General features: G+C 39.2%; 1 long non-coding RNA gene across 1 annotated transcript in view; it reads right to left on the bottom strand.

Moving 5' to 3' along the window:
• The window catches only part of LOC135451152 (uncharacterized), a 94,817-nt gene that overhangs the window by 75,588 nt on the left and 5,496 nt on the right, over nucleotides 1-13,733 (bottom strand). Inside the window, exon 2 of the long non-coding RNA XR_010441234.1 lies at nucleotides 3,933-4,012. This is a non-coding gene — a long non-coding RNA (uncharacterized LOC135451152). The remainder of the gene's footprint in view (nucleotides 1-3,932; nucleotides 4,013-13,733) is intronic.

Genomic DNA, 13,733 nt, shown 5'->3' with positions numbered 1-13,733 from the left:
TCATGACTCAGTCAGAAAGAGCTGTGATAAACTTGTCTAGTGTGGGTCATTTCTTGTAATTTTACATCCACACAGTGTCAGGATAGATTGAGAGCTCTGGTTTAGTCAAGGGAAGAAGGAAAAGATAAATGAGAGAAGTGTGCAGATGAAATGTAGTGGCACAGAACCCGGGCAGAGATGGCAAACACACGGAACGATATATTCAAAGAAACTGCCAGAGTTACGCAGCTAAACAAGTTCCAATGGATATAAGCAAAATGTTTTACTGTGTGAGTTTTATGTCGTACTTCTTCCATTTATAGTCAAAATAAGCTCACTGCTATTCCTAGCCTGCAGACAAGAGTAAATCAAGCTGTCTCCCAGATTTAAATCAGCAACTTGCACACCACAGTAGCATTTGCATCATTTCCACCATTCCAAATTAAAGCAGCCATTCTGTGCTCTTTTATGATTATTCATTCAAATCATACCTGGTTTAGCAAGAGCTATTTATAGCTTACATTTGCCCATAAATAATATTTTTAACAGGAAAAGAAAACCACATTTCATGGAAGCCCATCAAGCATCTATCTAACCTAGTGGTTTTAATGCAAAATAACTCTCCATTAATAAAAGTGAAAGGAAAAGGAGGAATAGCAGACTATATTTGTGTCCATATATATAGAAAAATACTTACATTAAAATGGAATAACATGTATTTGCACTACATTTGAATATATGTGTAGACACATACACTGTTCAGGTATGTTTATACCAAAGACCAGAAAATGGTCACAATAAAAATATGTATTGTAATAAATACAGCATGGTTGAAGAAAGACATTCCTCCTGGTTTCTATATTGTCTAGTTTAAACATTCTCTTTTTCTGGAAGAAAGCAGTTTCTCTCCATTCTTGCCATATGCAAAATTTAACAACAATTTTTCTCTAGCTAGCCACTGTGATGGCTAAAAGGTTGCTGCCTGGTTAGTTGCTACAAAAGGCATGTTAGTTTCTGTGAGAATATTAAATATGATTGTCTTAAAATTTCAGCTATCAAATCTCTCAGGAAAAATAGAGCAGAAAGAGCAAACAGGCTTCTGTGCAGAGGTTTGTGTCCAAGCAATGACTCTTCTGCACCCAGTTCCATGGTCATGATTGACAGACAGCGCGCACTGCCTGTTTCCTACCCCTCTATTACAAAGATTTTCACATTTTTTTTAAAACTACCCTAAGAACTGATATTATTCACTACCCAGGCTGACTTTCTGACTAATTCCCTTTCAAACCTAGACCGGTCCATTCTAATTAAAAAATTATTTCTGATTGCATCCAGCAGGGATAACCTTTATAATTTTTCAAATTGTAATTACATTTTCATGGAGTACAACTATATAGAGAGGTTGTGGAGATATGTGAAAACTGTCTAAGCACAATCTTGAATAATCCACCTCAGAGAATCCTGCTTGGAGCAGGGAGTTGGACTGCACTGCCTCCAGTGGTCTCTTCCAACCTTATCCATTCTGTGATACTATAGGCCACCTACATTAGAAATGTTTTCTTGTTGTGATGAAGTTTCATCGTTTTCTTACTGTTTTCAGTGCAATTAACATTCACAAAACAGCCATTAAAAAAAAATTAATAGTATTACCAAAGCAAACTTGGATAAAAATGTTACCACCTGCTCTACAGTAATTAAATTTTTGTATTATACCTAGTGATATATACAAAATCTTCCAGAACATACAAAAACACTAGCAGGAAAATTAGGATCAATGGACTTCAAATGGACATCAAACAGACAAAAATCTAAATTGGCTCCATAAGGCAGAGGTTTGAATAAATTATAGTTAGATGCAACGTGTAGCTTTTTTTCAAAATGCAGAGAAATATTGCTGCATGCTCCTTGATACAGGCTAACCAGATGGTCACTTGATAGATGCCTTTACTAGAGGAACCACACTGTTCCTTTCATATGATGAAAAGAGAATGTGCTTTTCTTTTGGATTCCAATCAATTTTAATTCATTTTTACCAGACAATACATGCTACTAATGATTACTCAATTAACCTCAGAGCTCCAAGTAACCAGTGAATCTCTAAGAAAATTAATGCTATAAATGCATTCTGAACCAAATAACACAGATCAAACTGCATTCAAATAAAATGAAATTAATAGCAGAAATTCCCAAAGCTTTGTATCTTCCCAGCTTCTTTTAACAATAATTAGCAAATAACTGGAAGCACAAAGAGTATTATTTCCTGCTAGTGTCCTCCTAGCAACAAAGAATTTAAACATTTAAAGAACTGTAACTTTTCCCAGTGTGTAAGGATGCACATAACGAACCTGTATGTCAACTATAAACCTAAAGGAAGTAAAAACCAATGGCATTAGCAAACTGCTGGGAAGATTGACAGCAGGTGTAGAACACAACAGACCACTAGAAAAAGAAACCTCAGGAGAAGGCTGCAGTGACAGATATCCAGTGTCAATAACAAATTAGATAAACAGCAGAGATAACCTGACAGAACTGAATTGCCTCTCCAATCAGGGCACATAGTCCTGTGAGCTGGTTGTTAGGGTAGAAAGCAGTAACAACAGAAACTTTCTGGTTTTCCATTGCTTAGGAAAACATGCTAAGGGGCAGTGGGAAAAATCATCAAGTAGCACAGAACACATCATAAAGAACATACCTCTTGAGTCAATATATGGGTTTCTTCCATCCACTAACATATGACAGCTTCTGAAAAGTTTACCCATCAGGCTGTCATGCACTATATGACTTCTATGGTAAACTTTTAAATTGACACTTATACGGCAAAGCAGTTGCTTAACCAACATTACTTCCCCCATCCTTACTCTCCAAAACTTCCTCTAATGGTGAGTCACAAGGCAAAGGATGCTAAACTCCAAATTATCTGTAGAGAATTTCACACTAGAGCAGCAACTGCCAAGCAGCCAAAGGTATGGCCAACACATTTACCTGATGGAGTACAGAACATGTTCTTGTCTGTAACTCCTGCATTACGTGAGCCAGTGCAAAATTTACACATCTGTCCTAATGGCACAAATCAAATCAATATGACTAAACCAGTAAAAATCAGTCATAAAAAAAAGTCCTATTTGAGTGTTTAAAAGCACTTTACTGGGCATGATATAAAGGATTTATTTCCATGTAGAATGCAGCTGAGAGCACATGAAAGCAAGTGAGAACAGACACAGTCATAGGAAGTTAGAAAAGTCTTTCAAGGAGCACAACTCAGGTGAGAGAACTGAGGAAGCCAACAAATTAGCTTGTGGAGTACAAGACTTAGGAAAAATCTCCATGGACTTGAAAGGAGGGCTGTGATTTATTCATTATATGAGCAAGGGACTACAGATTCTGTTGGAATTAGAGCCTGAAGATGTACGAGGTATGAGTTCACACTCAGGCTGAAATCAGAGACAGGAATGTGTTCTCAAAGATGATAGTATTTCCCAAAACATCTTCAAATACAGGGCTTATGAAGAGATCATAAAAAGACCCACAGGTGAGAAGACACACATGTACCTTACAAAGTTTGTTCCCCTACTTATTCCTATCACCATTAGGACTTTGGAACTTAACCAGATTCACAAAAACAACTTAGCTATTTTCCCAGATGATGAGAGCTTAAATTTCACCCTTCATCAAATATTTCTTGATTCAGATGAATCTTGATCACCACTCCTTAAAAAGCATGATCTTTTTCCTCATCCTCTTCCGCGATTTTCATGTGACAACTTTCCAGAATGTATCTTTAATCAGCTTCACAGCACTACTTCAGTAAGTGCATCATTCAAATACATTTCATAAAAAGACAGCACACATTAAAATGTTCTTACGTCACAAGGAGTTTTCACAATGACATTCTTCAGAGCAATATATAATCTAGAGGCTTAGAAAAATTAAACCGTACACAGAAAATTACTCACCTTTTGAAGCCTTCCAGACAGAGCAGACACCTCTGCAATTTCTTCCTTCTGTTTCAGCAGTTACCAGATATCCATTTGCCCTAGGAAAAAAAAAGTATTCTTTTAAAAACCCACATAGCTAGTAATAAACTTAAAAGCCTTTTCAACCTTTAAAATAAGTTTGAGTTACAGAGTAGCATTCAATAAAAACCAGTATATCTTCCCATATTTGCAAACACTGGTAAAATTCTCTGTTTAAGCTCCTCCAGTATTACTGCAATGATTGTACCTAGAGCTCAAAAAAGCTATAAAATGTTCACATTTTCTTCAGTTCTGAAATCAATATCAATCACCTGTTGGCTGTCCCGTGCCATGTGACTGACTAGTACCATCCATAATGAAAGTGAATTGCACAACCACTGATAATTGTGGTTGTACAATTGGAAGGTAACTGTCACAGCACATGTTGCAGTTGAGATGGCCACACTGCACAGAGTTATCACACCATTTCAGAAAGCTTCAGCCCACACAGAGTAACACCCTGTCGCTTCAGAAGGCTGCGAGCATCCACCCTTCTTGTTCTCCAGCCCAGCCTTTTATCCCCTCCTGTTGGTGCCCTGCCCCTGTGTGCCCTCTGTTCCCTTTGGTGGCTGCTCAGTGCCCCTGGGCACTCCATGGCTCGTTGCTGTCAGTGCTGCTCACCTGCTGCTCACAGCTGCACCCACTGGGGATGAGGCTGGGCCAGCCCACTCACAATCACCACACACTGTGTGCCTGCAGTAACCCATGTCCTGCTCCAGGAGGGGTGCAGCTCATCTTTCCCTCTCCTCCCTCAATCCTTTCCATCAGAGGACTGTAGCAGTGAAGCAGGAATATCATGGAATGACAGAATCATGTGGGTTGGAAGGGACCTGATAGCTCATCTCATTCCACCCCCCTTCTACTCTCCCATCTTGTTCAGAGCCCCATCCAGGCTGGCTTGAACACTCCCAGGGATGGAGCATCCACAGCTTCTCTGGACAATCTGTCCCACTGCCTCACAGCCCAGTAAATATCCCTCTCTAAGCAGCTTTTAAACATTTCAGACTGGCACTATCTCACTGGAACACAGAGTGGCAGATTCTGGGCTCTGAAAAAATCTCTTTTCCTGCACTACTTCATGAATTTTCTAATTTGTTAGCAATCATGAAGACAAAGGATATTTTTAAAGTGTCACTTGACTATAGGAAATCACAGCAACAGCTGGGAGGAGTGATAAGTGGATGGAATTGAAGAGGACTTTTTTTTCCCTCACCATTTTCTCTGTACTAAGCTCCTACCTACTACTCCACAGTGCCTACATTTGAAGATTGCTTGTTAAAGAAGATGAATCTTTTTTTAAATTCATGGAGTTTAACCTCTTCACACCAGAACAACCTACAGGTTTTGTGCTAACACATTTAAATTCTAATCTATCTTTAAAATTTTAGGTAAAAAGTGATAAAAACTGTTTTTACCCTTTCCATATGCAAAGCTATGAGACTCAGCATGTGTCCCATTCTACTTCAAAGGTGATTTTGAAGTTGTTACCATGCAAAATTATCACTCTATTCCTTAACCTTATGCCATAGAAATACACATTTGAGACTAACTTTGAATTTCACACTAACTTGATTAAAAACCTTATTTCAGGATCAGAATCCCAGCCATGAGTATCCACACTACACCTGTCGAGCAAGTGAGAAAGGGAGCATGTGCCATAATTCAACCCCCTCCAGCCTAGACAGCCAAACACCATAAAGGTACTTTCATAATTAAAAAACCTCCCTGAAGCCTGCTCTGAATTACAGAGGGAATGCAGAGGAGCTGTTTTGTGATAAAGCTACCATGCTTTATCCAATTCTGCAGTGTTACACAGACAGACTAAGGTGCTGAACTGGACACAGAGGCTCTGCCCACTGACACTAAGATGTGCTCCAGCTCTGCAATAGCCACGCTTTGGGGACAGTGAGCAGTACCCTACACCTGCAACCTTCAGGTGCAGCTAGAGAGTATTTGACTGAAACCATGCTGCACAGCACACCCAATGCAGTCCTTTTGCGTCACTTATATCAGGAAGAGAGATCAGCTGGAAAAAACCTCTCTCTCAAGTCCATAAGGTGAGCACCAGCTCCATTGGAACACATCTGCACTGCTGAGGTGAAACCCCCTGCCTTTTATAGCCCCCCAGAGCCTGGCCCATCAAAGCAAAACAGCTGCCTTTGTAGGGCATGAATTAAACAGAGCAGCTGACCCATGTTACCAAATGGGAGCAGAAAGGATTAATTCATTTCTTTAGTCAGTGTTGGAAGCACTTACTGCAAACTACCATTTTTAGTCAGGTCATCCTACTGTATTATTTCCCAGTGTTGTCTCAAAAGAATTGACACAGCAGTTCCTTGCATGACCCAAAGGAATGCAATGAGATCTGACTTCACTGAAAATAGAAGGCAAGAGTCCTTGTTCTTCTGTGAGAGTCCCTAAGGAGAAAAGTGAAGAAACCTGCTCTGTACATTATTTGCTAATCTAGAGCTCAAAATGGACATTTTCTGATTAGACGCATATAAGCTGCTGGTTTGCAGTTCAACAATGGCACTGCTGGGAGGTAACATCATAAATTTATCAATGCAGCAACTTCTTGAAGAATAGCACTTTTCCAGAACTCTGTGATTTTTGAAACATACAGGGAGATTTAAAAAAAAATATTGTGAAGGTAGGGAATTAATTTTTTGTAGGAGCTGTTGCTGGCATTGGAATCCCATTACTGGTAATGGGAAATGGATCTGTGCAGGTATATTCACAACTGCAACACATGCAGGCTTAAATATCTCATGAGAAAAATAATAAAAATTTTAGTATGACAGCATTCCTTGTGATCTGCTGGTGCACACAGGTGGAAGTGGTTCTGCTAAAACACTGTCACCAATTCAGAGGAGTCAGGGAAGGATTTGAATAAGTGGGCAACAAGGAGAGCAAGGCAACCCAGAGAACAATAGTGCCATTTTGAATGGACCTGAATGCTTTGAGTCAGTTAAAAAATTCTGGGCTAAGACAATCTGAAATTAAATATTCCTTTATCAGTTTGACAATGAAGAAAATGAGTCTTGAAAACAACAAAACAATGGGTTTTTTTTTTTAATTTTTACCAAATTTCAATCTGCCACTCTGAGCGTGTCTTTTGACTCTACGTCTCCTGCATACATATGCTGGGGGACCCAGATTTTGTCTGTCAACAAATGTGAAATAAAGTTTTCTTGTGGTTCTTCATAACGCTTGATAGTTTTAGCTCAAGGTAAGCTTTTACTTCAGTGACTCCATCTCTGTCCACTCAGGGATCATGTCCAAGCTCCTCCAAGAAGCCTGTCACTGCTTCCTCCTTCTGTGCCCCTTTTTTCACATTTGAGCTGATTCAGGAATGCCCTGTTTGTTCATCAACCTTCTGGACATTGTAATGGATCATTGCTGCCCTCCAAGGAAACTGTTCTTGATTAGTCAGCTCTCCTAGACCCCCTCAAGTCCTGCAGTCCTGAGACCCTGCTACGATCCCCAGATAAGACCAGAAGTTTCCCTCCTGAAAGCCAGCTTTATAATTCAGCTTTATAATTCAGCTGTGTGTCTTGCAGTGCCATTGCCTGACTAACATCCCGTCACAGATCAGTTTCTTAAAAGTGCATTTGTATTAAAGAGACCTGGCTAATGTGAGCTGTTAGATTGCAGAGAGAAAGAAATATGGAAGGAAAAAACCTATTCCTTTTCCATTTGCCTTTTCCACTCTAAGAAGCTCAGACGTAATTCAATCTAAAAGTGTCATATATATGGCTTTTAAATCTCTCATATTTCTTCCCAGTACTACAAAACCTTGCAAAGCAAGAGAAAAGGCTTAGGAAAAAAATGTCTTCAAAATCAATTCAAGTCCTGGACGCTACAGAAGAGTTAAATTTTCCCAACAAGTCTGCTAAAGAGAGGTGTCTATCAGTGAGTAAACAGCAATTCTGCTTTGTATTACTAATGAGATTCCTTGCTGAAGATCAGGTTTCTTATGGAAGATGCTGGGTTTTGTTTAACATCTTAATGCAAGGGTTTAATAATATCAGGGCTTGGTATTATAACTATCACACTAATAATTAAACCACCTAAATTACTTGTGCAGGGGGGGAAAAGGAAGTTTTTGAACAGATTTAATTATCCATAGCTGAAAAGAGTGTGATGGTCGCTTCAGAGTAACACCAGCTCTAGTTTTATGATAAGACCCCATAAAATATGAATTGACATGTGCAGGGAAGGGAGATCAGAGTGCATTGCAAATGCCACCCAAGAGGAACTATATCTTAAAATTTCATTTCTATCTAAGTTAAAAAAACCCAAAGTCATCCTGGGATTAGAGAAGGCTACAAGGCAAACAAAATCTTATTATGCAGTTACTCAGAAATAGGATGGTGATTGCAATCAAACCACCCATTGCCCCTATTTTTTTTTCTACACATGGGAAGATAGGATGTTTGTCTACTTCACGCATCACTTAAATTCCAAAAATATGAAAACTTACTATTTATTTCTCTAAATGCTTTCAAGGAAAGATTAGGATTAAGATTAGATGTCACTGAGATTTACACATTTATGGATAAAAAAGCCAATCTTTCAAATCTGTTCAATTGATCTAGAAGTGAAAACCTAAATTCACAATAGTAGAAAAAAGAGTTGTAAGGTGAACCAGGGAGCCTGCAGGGCTCAGAGTCAGAGCAGCACCCTGGGTCACAGCTGGTTACTTTGCTTTTGGAAACAGGAGGGTGACTGCTTCTCCTGTCCCCTCAGAGCTGTGCTGCTCTCAAGGGCTGCTCCTCCCTGGGTTTGGAATGGAGGCACTGGAGGTTGAAAACCCCTCATCACCTCTGGGACCCCACAGGACACACCCAGATCGGAATTTGGAGAAGTCTAATGGCACAAATCTCAACAACACAGAGTACATCTTTCAATATGAAAGTGCACATGCACAGCCAAAGGAAGGCCAACTTTGTGGAGAGAGACAGGGGAAGGTTGGTCCCATTTTCACACTACAGTCTGAAATACAAGTCAGGAATAAACAGCTTGCACCACTTCCTGAGTAGGATTCAACAAACCACACATGGAATTTTTTTCCTGAAACACCTAAACTGCTGAGTGCTGCATTGTGGTCCAGAAAATGCTGGTGATTCCTGAGGCTGTGGTAAGAGGCTTTGTGACTTACCTTTGCAATAGATTTGCTATTACTCAAATGTGATCCATCCAGAAAAGTCGGTAAATATTGTCCCAAGTGTGAATTGGTTATACACAGATGGGGTAAGAGATTAACTATAGCAGTGTTAAACTTAGCTGCTAGGAAAATGCAACTGCTTAATATTAAAATAAATAAGTAGCTTTTTTACTCCCTCTCCTTAAAGTGCATTAAGCATTTTCAGCTTCTAAATTTCCAGACTTCAACAAAGAAATATTTCCCCCCTTCAGCTACTAAATTTTATTAATGTTACTGCACAATGGTGCTTTTAGATTACGCTTATCAAGCACACCTTAAGTAATTATTCCAGACACATTTTAACTCACATGTAGCCGTAAGAGGTAAATATGGAAGATTAATACTTGCTGGAGCAATCTTTTTTCTAATAAAAAACCCAAACCCCACAGTGCTTTTAATTGAAAGCATCCCAACACTGATGTGCTCAAGGAGATGAGAGAATGCCACAGGCTTCCCCATTCACAGAACTCTCCTGTACATGAATGGAAATGCTGGGATCAGGAAGCATTTTTACTGGCCTTAGAGAAAGTCAAGCTATATTAGAAACAGGGTCCCTAGGATACAAAAACAGCACAAAGAGGGATTTTACACTTACTGACAGCATGTTTGGATTTTGGAGAGAAAGCTAGAAAGGTCAACAGATCATGAAATCTCATAACAAATTATTGGGCCCTGATTTTTTTTCAGTTTGCAGTAGCTTGTGCTAGTAAAGAAATGCTTTGAAACGTCCTGGGATATTTTCCTTCTCATATCTGTGCTTGCACAATAAGTCCTCTCATAGGTTGGTTTTTTTTTTTTGAGAATAGTCTTTTAAAACAGTCATCCAAATTTAGCACAGGAAATAAGTAACCTCTTGCAGAGCTAGGCAGCCACAAGACTGAGTATATTTAACACTCAAGCATTTTACAGACTGCTTTCTCATCTTCTGATCTCCAGAAAGTTCCTTTTCTCATCCACTAAGAGACGTGTGACAATACCTAAAAATAAGATACCTTAAACAAGACTTCTTGGGGAACAAAGTAAGAGCAGCCGCATTTTCATTATGTTCATTTACTCAGTTCATATTACCAGAGTTATAATATTCACTTATTTTAACCCAAGTCATCCAATTGGCTACAAATATCCTCTAATACAAAATAGTTTCTTTAATGATCTGAAGCCTAAATTAGCTTGGCAGAAACCAAGAACTAGGTGTTTTCCTACTACACATCACCAAGTCACATTTTTTCTGATGAGAACCTACTACCAAAGGGAGGATGGACGAAGAAAAACCTTCTACTTCTAGCAAACGTGTAATTTCATATTTCTCACAAAAAACATATATTTAAATGAGTCTATTTCTATTCAGTCTCTTTCAGGCTCCACACAGGCCATAATCCATCTTGTGGGTGGCTAAGTGAGAAAGAAACATTTATGCCTTCCTGTTGCAATTAATTAATAGCATAAATGTTTAAAAAGAGATTTTCCCATTTCATAGCACACAGTAATTGCATGCTGGAACCAAACAATACTTTCACTGGTATCTGGGTGTGAGGGGCAAACAGAGGCTGACTTTGTGAGCTACCATTGCAGGTGGAGCTTTAGCTTGGCCCTCATTCCCTGAGGACACACCTCCACTGCTCTGGAGGGCTCATCCCTTGCCCTTTTTGCCACGACACATATTTGTTCCATTCTTAAACAAATAATCCACCCTTTAAAAATAACAACCCTGTGAGGGTTCCAGCTATCAACCAGAAACAAGTTCCGTGTTGTTACCTGGACAACAAATCATGTAAGACTCTGCCTTTCTTCCTATGCAGACACTTTAGAAATATACAGCCTTGAAGCTTTTCATTTCATTCTATCTGACCAGAAGGAGGGAGGTTTCCTTAGGGGACAAACAAAAGCTGTGTATTACTCAGCCACAGGGCCAGGGCCATCAGGGCAGGGGGAGCTCCTGTGGGGCAGGACATCCCCAGGAGCAGCAGCAGCTCTGGCACAGCTCAGAGCCAGCAGCAGGAGCAGGGGGCACAGGCAGCCCTTGGGCAGAGGAGGAGCCCTCACACCTTGAGTTTAATCGGAGCTGCACTCTGGGGCAGCACCTGGGCCCTCCCTGTGGCCAAGACAGAGCTCAAAGTGTCAGACGAGGGGGTTGCATTTACCCTACTGCAGAATATCAATAAACTTATAAAAATCCTATTTGGAAATAAAATAAAGGAAAGAATTATTGCATGATGGAAGAGCCACTGAATGACAGTTATCTGTTCTCCATCAAGAGAGGTGAAACTTGTTAATTTCTTATTTTAATCAGGATCAAGTACATCTGACAAACTGTTTCAAATCATTGCTACTCAGGGGGTTGATGACAGTCTCCAAGATACATCTGTTCTGCAGTAAGCTTCCAAAAAAATTAAAATAGATCCTCCTTCACTTTCTTAAAAGAAAGAGTTCCTCTATCAAGGTAGACATAAAAATACAGATATATGCAAAAATTACCCTATCATTTCCTTGTTTGATCCTCAATGTGTCCGAGGGTAATGTTCTGCATGGACAATCATCCTGCAAAGAGCAGATTATGCCTGGCCCTCTCTGTGTGTTCAGATGCAGTATGTAAAATCAAAGATGTGTAAACAGCATCAGAAATATCATCATGATCCCAAAATACAAAATTCCAGATCCTTTCCAAACTACACAGATGTAAACCTTGCAACTTCCTGTGGATCATCCTGAGCAGCCTGATAGACACAACCTTCTGCTTTTATTGAAACATCTTCTCTTACTTATTACCACCTCCCTTGATCTTCATTCTTTCTGTCTGTTCTGAAATCTCAGCTTAACTTGACTAAATTCACAATCATTTTCTCTTACCCTTTCGTCACTTCTCCTATTTTCTGGTCTAATTCAACATATGCCCAACTTCAATGCATGAAAATTCCTGCATATTTCCTCAGAGTCCTGGCTTCTGAAACAGGCTGAAATGAGAGGCAGGAGGCTCTGTGCCTCAGCTGATGCGTGTGAAGCTGAGAAGGGCTCTGTTATAACTCACATGGAATTAAGGAAACAAACCATGGAATATTTCCTGCAAAGGGTTTCCTGGTGTTTAATATATTTATAGTCAGGATTAGAACCCAGGAGACCTGGCCTTTCTTGGGTTATGAGACTACCTGCCTCAAAACAGGATTTCTTCCAGTAGTGCCTCCAGTCTCTCACTTTTCTGGCACCAAATCTTTTGCTCTGAATTTACAAAAGTGATTACTATGAGATGGATGACAGAGCAGTTTTAAAATAAAGAATAAGTTTTTTTAAAATTACTGCAGGCTGTAAATTGACTGATAAATTACCTCAGTAATAAGAATCTTCTGGTCAAAGCAAAGAATTGGATCCCAGAAAGTGGCTCAATTTCTCTGTGCATTTAAGGCTTTTTCAGGGCACTATAAAATAGCCTTTCTGTTGCTCATCCTATTACAGAATTATTTCTTTTCTGCTGTCTTTAGTTGCTTTTTAGTTTCTTTTTTATTAGGTAAGCTCTTCAAGGTAAGGACAGTTCATGCAATGTCTAGTACAAAAGCCTCCTGATTTCCCTCCTGGCTTCTGAGGTACTTTGTAATACAAATAATGATGCTAATCATATTGGGTGAGTCTCTGGAAATGGGGCATTTTAGAAGTCTGATATAAATCAAATGAGGGCAAAAAACTCAAGCCTCATAAATATGTTCATCTTAAATAAAGAGATATTCACTTTTATTCCTTTTTAGGTGACCTCTTTAGTTGGCACTGACTGGCAAATGAATAGATTTATTTTAAAGGAAATCATTGCATCACAGAGTTCTTTGTAACTTTCTAGACAGACTAGAGGATTTCTGCCTTCTTTTTTCCTTTTCCTTAAAATGTTATAAATACTTCCTTTCCATTTTGCTCTCCCACTGCTTTAGACATTGAGGCAGTTATATCACAACCATAGATAAATTAAAATGACTGGTGTGAGGTTATAGATATACACAAGAACAAAAGGACTGATGACTGAAAAGAGAAATGTTTTAAATTATTCAGAGACATTGCTTGGGATTTTGGGAGCAATTGAAAAAGCAGTGAATGAATATGAGCACTGCATGAGCAATCTGACACTATCAGACCCAGCACTAGTGCCATGTGCATTTCCCTCTTTTGATCACTCAGTTTAAAACTTGTTCAGTTCTTTTTAAATAGTTTACCTCTTTCTATTTAAATGCAGAACTTAAAGATTGTCCTCTAATTCCTCTTCAGAAATTCTTGAGCTGTACTTTAGAGTACCTATGTGGTACAGACCCAGGAGAATCCATTTTTTCAAAACTTCTCTTTTACCTTGATACTATCATGAAGGAGAATCTAGGATCTTCAAAGTGCTGAAAAGCCCAGGAGTAAATCCAGACGTTTTCAGTTCCTCCCTTCTACCTTTTGAATTAAAGACAGTCAAGCTTTTTTTTTCCTTAGATGTACTATCAAAGCAATACAGCAATCAAAAAGATACCCAGAAAAGTTAATAATGTCCTTAAAGATGTCATGTCAGCCAGCATCCT

This window comes from Zonotrichia leucophrys, chromosome 8 (genome assembly GCF_028769735.1).
Source record: "Zonotrichia leucophrys gambelii isolate GWCS_2022_RI chromosome 8, RI_Zleu_2.0, whole genome shotgun sequence".
NCBI classification, from domain to species: Eukaryota; Metazoa; Chordata; class Aves; order Passeriformes; family Passerellidae; genus Zonotrichia; species Zonotrichia leucophrys.
Note: the sequence above shows the minus strand (reverse complement) of the source record. Positions and strands in the feature narration are given on the sequence as shown.